The 5,367-nt window shown below is 47.9% G+C and overlaps 1 non-coding gene across 1 annotated transcript; it reads right to left on the reverse strand.

Annotated features, from left to right (window-relative positions):
* Positions 1-558: 558 nt before the first annotated feature.
* LOC119938937 lies at positions 559-696 on the reverse strand. Its single transcript, XR_005454621.1, has one exon. It is a non-coding gene; the product is annotated as a small nucleolar RNA SNORA7 (small nucleolar RNA).
* Positions 697-5,367: the final 4,671 nt, after the last annotated feature.

A 5,367-nucleotide genomic window follows, 5' to 3' on the forward strand; every position in this document is an offset into this window, starting at 1 on the left:
TGGTCCAAAAGAGTTGGTAGACACAATCCCTGCCCACCAGGAGCTGATAGTCTTGTTTTGTGCCGTCTAGTTGTCTCCAACCCATAGCGATGCCACGGACACAACTCTCCCAGAACCCCCCACCTCCAGCTGTAATCGTTCTGGTAGTGTATCCATAGAGTTTTCTTGGTAAAAATACAGAAGAATAATAATAACGATGGCATTTATTAAGCGCTTACTATGTGCAAAGCACTGTTCTAAGCGCTGGGGAGGTTACAAGGTGACCAGGTTGTCCCATGAGGGGCTCACAGTCTTAACCTCCATTTTGCAGATGAGGGAACGGAGGCACAGAGAAGTTGAGTGACTTGCCCGAAGTCACACAGCTGACAATTGGCGGAGCCGGAATTTGAACCCATGACCTCAGACTCCAAAGCCCGGGCTCTTTTCCACTAAGCCACGCTGCTTCTCCAAAGTGGTTAACCATTGCCTCCTTCCACACAGTAAACTTGAGTCCCTGCCCTGGACTTTCTGAACTTGATTTCCTCCCATGCCGCTGCTGACCAGCACAGGTGAGTTTCGAGTTGTAGCAGATTGTCTTCCAATTGCTAGCTACTGCCCAAACTAGAAACGGAATGGTTATGCCTCTGCTTGACTCTCCCTCCCGTAGTCGAGACTGGCAGAGTACTGGAAACTCTCCAGTTGTGACCCTGAGAGGGTGCTGATAGGCAGAGAAGCGGTATGGCTCAGTGGCAAGAGCCTGGGCTTAGGAGTCAGAGGTACTGAGTTCAAATTATCATCATCATCATCAATCGTATTTATTGAGCGCTTACTGTGTGCAGAGCACTGCACTAAGTGCTTGGGAAGTACAAGTTTGCAACACGTAGAGACAGTCCCTACCCAACAGTGGGCTCACAGTCTACGAGGGGGAGACAGAGAACAAAACCAAACATACTAACAGAATAAAATAAATAGAATAGATATGTACAAGTAAAATAAATAAATAGAGTAATAAATATGTACAAACATATATACATGTATACAAATCCCAGCTCTGCCACTTATCAGCTTCGTGACTTTGGGCAAGTCACTTCAATTCTCTGGGCCTCAGTTCCCTCATCTGTAAAATGGGGATTAAGACTGCGAGCACCATGTGGGACAACCTCATTACCTTGTACCTGCCCTAGCGCTTAGTACAGTGCTTGGCACATAGCATTTAACAAATACCCTCATTATTATTATTAGTGAGTCAATATTCTTTTGGAACCTACTGGCTTCGCTCCTGATCCTTCAGGATCACGGAACCTCTTGTGCTTGTTGGATTCCCTCTCCTCAACTCTTCCCCGTGGGCAAGGACTATGTCTACCAGCTCTGTTATACTGTACTCTCCCAACGCTTAGTACAGTGCTCCACACACAGTAAGTGTTCAAAAAATACGACTGACTGATTCACTTCACTTCTAATAATGATGATGATAGTATTTGTTAAGCACTATATGCCAAGCATTGTTCTAAGTATTGGGATAGTTGCAAGTTAATCAGGTTGGACACAGTCCGTCGCACCTGGGCTTACAGTCTGCATGAGCAGGAGGCACAGAGAAGTTAAGTGACTTGCCCAAGGTCACACGGCAGACATGGGTCAGATCCAGGATTAGAATCTAGCTCCTCTGACTCCCGGGTTCATGCTTTCTCCATTAGGCCATGCTGCTTCTCACCATTCTGCCATGAAGCAAGAAGAAGAACCTCAGGGAACCCATAATCTTAATAGAACTCACCTCATCAGTAAAATCTCTTGGTGTGAGGCTCCCCCCATTCATTCATTCATTCAATCGTATTTATTGAGTGCTTACTGTGTGCAGAGCACTGTACTAAGCCCTTGGGAAGTACAGGTTGGTAACATACAGAGACGGTCCCTACCCAATAGCGGGCTCACATTCTAGAAAGGAAACCCCATCCCTAGACTCACCAGAAATTCTGCTTTCTGAGGGCGGTGGCATCCAGCAGCAGCAGCAGCAACAGCATGGAATAAGAGCAGAACATAATGTTCCTTTAGGGTAAACCACGGCGGCTTGTGGTGCGTGGTGAATATCCCAAAGGAAGGCCAAGAGGCAAGGGAGGGGAAACCAGGAAGGTAGGAATCGCCTTTCAAAGGGAATTGGTCTTTGCAGTCCCTAGCAAGGCTGCTTTAGCACACAGACCCTCAAGGCAACTTGGAAGCCTGTCAAGCCAACACTGCCCAGATTTTTCCATCTCACTCTCCCAAAGACCTGGGAACTTTGAAAATGGATTTAAAACAAAATTAAGGTTCCATATCACAAAGGAAGGCAGTTCTTGGACTCTTCCCCCAGTCTGAAGCCGGAACAAGGTCTGCTGATGGTGCTGGAGGTTGGGGTTCAGGGCTTGGACATCATCCCCCATTGTCCTCTGCTGCAGTTCACAGACACCTGGGCTCTCTGACTGTCACTCTCTCACATGGGATGCAAATTATCCACCTCTACATAGGGCCCGGTGGAAAGAGCACAGGCCTGGGAATCAGAGGACCTGGATTCTAATCCTGATTCCCTCATCCACTTACCTGCTGAGAAAGTCTCTTAGCTGGTTGGTGCCACAGTTTCCTCATCCGTAAAATGTGGATTAAGAATGTGAGCCCCGTGTGGGACAGCAGGGACTGTTTCTATCCTGTTATCTTGCATCTACCGCAGTGCTTAGTACCGTGTCTGATAGTAAGTGCTTAACAAATACAATATATGTGTACATGTATACAAACACACATAAAAAGCGAACTTACTAATTCCCATTTTTGCCCCACTTCATCTCCTATCCCTGTAGAATACTCTAAGACCCTTCTCTGTGCCCAAGCCATACTGCCCATCCCTCCACGTTTATTATCATCCCGATTCTCCCTCAAAGCCCAAAGAACCAGATCTGTTATCGTGAAGAGCAGCAGCAGCCCCTCCCAGAAGCAATTACGACTTTGTTCATTCCAGCAAAGCATTCCATCATAGGGGGCCCAGTGCCCCCGAAACAGCCCAGCCGGTCCATCCTCTGAGACCCAGGACCGGGGGAGGGGAAACGCCAGCATTGGTGTTCAACTTCATTTCGAGGTTCACATTTCAACTGGGAAAAATTTCTTCCAGGCTCCAACTTGCTCTGCAGTTTAAGCCAAAGACAACCGCCCCCATTCCTCCCTCTCCCCTAAAAGGAGTTTGGCTCTGGGGGTTATTCTCAATTTTTTTTCCCAGCAGTTTCACCAGCTGTGTGGCCAAGAGGCAGATGAGAGTGTTGAGCCTTGTTACTCCTGTCAAAATTCTCCATCCACATGCCACCCTCCATCAGCCCTAAATTCCATCTCCCGTCAACCCTTTCCCCCGTCGTCACTCCCCAGGTTCCACCTGTCTCAGCAATGATCTGGTTCTCTTTGCAATGCCAATATCCAGGACTGTTCTAAGAGGAAGCTGCCCCTCTCAACTGGAGGGGTCAAGTGCAGGCTCGCTTCCATGGAGATCCCATTGTGGGTCTGCTGGGAAGCAAAGTAGCCACAGGTCTTCCAAAACTAAACGCCAACTCTTTCCCAGTGCCCTCCTCTGGCCCATGTGGCTTCCACAAATGGCCACCAAGGTCTCCCCAAAACAAAATTATGTCATCCCAAGCGAACAGGTGGGAAGACTGATTTTAATTTTATTTTCTATTCTTGTCCTTCCTCATGGGAAGGACAAGTCTAAACCGGACTTGAAGACTTTTGAGCTCATTTTCCAGGTTGCTTTCGGAATGGTCCTGATGCTCTTCAGAAAGAGAAGGTCCTCAGGACAGGTAAGGATCTGTTTTGTTTCCTACCCCTCCTTCCCCACCCACCCCCATCGCTTGCTTTGTAGGATTTGGACCCTCCTCTTGTGAGCTGCCCAGCCCACTGAACCCAAATGGAGCATGCCGAGAAATAGAAATTTGTACCAGGGCTGCCACTTGCCCACCAGCAGAAGGGCAACATGGATAAAAATCCTTACCAATCCTGATCCTTCTCCATTGTACTCTCGAAGCTGATTGTGGAGCCTGTGGTTCAAGATGCTCTGCTCCTGACTTGGTTTTAGCCTGAGTCCCAAAACCGGATCAATCACTTAATCAATCAGTAGCATTTACTGAGTGCAGAAGAGTAGTAATAGCACCCACCGGGTGCAAGGCACTGAACTAAGCACTGGAGAGGATTCAGTAGAGGCAGTAGAGACAATCCCTGGCCGCAAAGAGCTTAGAGTCTACCGAGTACAGAGCACTGAACTAAGCACTTGGGAGAAGACAACAGAGTCGGCAGACATGATCCATGCCCTCAAAGAGCTTACGGTCTTTCAGGAGAGACCAATTCTAAAATAAATTCCACATAGGCAGAAGAAGGAAGGTGGGTCTGGGTGCTGCTGCCGTGAATATTTTTGCTGGTGTGAATGTGGAATCCAGACAGTGTGATTCCAGACTCAGAAGAGCCTGGAACAGGGTGGCCCAATTTCCAACTCGTCTGCCCTGCTGGTAGTCACAGGGCACCAGACGCTTTCAGGTCTAGTATTATCATTAATCATCATGATCAATGGTATTTATTGAGGATTCACGGTGTGCAGAGCACTGTACTAAGCACTTGGGAGAGTACAATACAACAGAGTTGGTAGACATAGTCCCCACCCACAACGAGCTTACAATCTAGTGGGGGAGAGTTATTTTTTATCAGCACCCAGCTTCCCTCTTCTTGGTTCCTGCCACTGAATTCCAGGGCCCAGGAGCAGCACCTGTGCTTACGAGGATCTGAGGAGGGGAAATGTAAAGAAAATCTCTGACTAAATGTGGCAAAGGATGTTCACCCCTTCCTCCTCGCTTCTGCAAAATGGCACGTACGAGGAGACGTTACCTTGTGTGTCTGTGTAATGGATGTGACACCACACGCATCTCTGCCCTGTATCACGAGGGCCAGGGTCCACCCTAGCAGCCAGGAACACCAAGCCTCCCCACCACCCCCAACTCTGGGAGAACATAATTGAAAATGGGCCATCGTGTGCCTGTTTTCTTCCTGAGGTGGTTCATGATTGCCCAGTTGGCTATAGGTTTGACTTCATCAATGTTTGGCCCAAGCCTGCTTAAACTTGCTTAAGAAGGCATCACCGATGGGTGCTCTTTAACAGGGATAATGATGGCCGAGATGACCCAAACTTAGCAATATTTGTTAAGCACTCACTATGTGCCAAACAATGAGTAGAAGCAAAATTAGCAGATCGGACACAGTCCTTTAATTCATTTAAAATAGAAATGGGTCAAGAATTGCTCTGTCAACCCGTCTCCCTAGGCCTTGCTGTGTGACCTTAGATGAGTCACAACTTCTTGGTGCCTCAGTTTCCTCACCTGTAAAATGACGATTCAA

The sequence above is a fragment of the Tachyglossus aculeatus genome, chromosome 16 (genome assembly GCF_015852505.1).
Source record: "Tachyglossus aculeatus isolate mTacAcu1 chromosome 16, mTacAcu1.pri, whole genome shotgun sequence".
Lineage (NCBI taxonomy): Eukaryota > Metazoa > Chordata > Mammalia > Monotremata > Tachyglossidae > Tachyglossus > Tachyglossus aculeatus.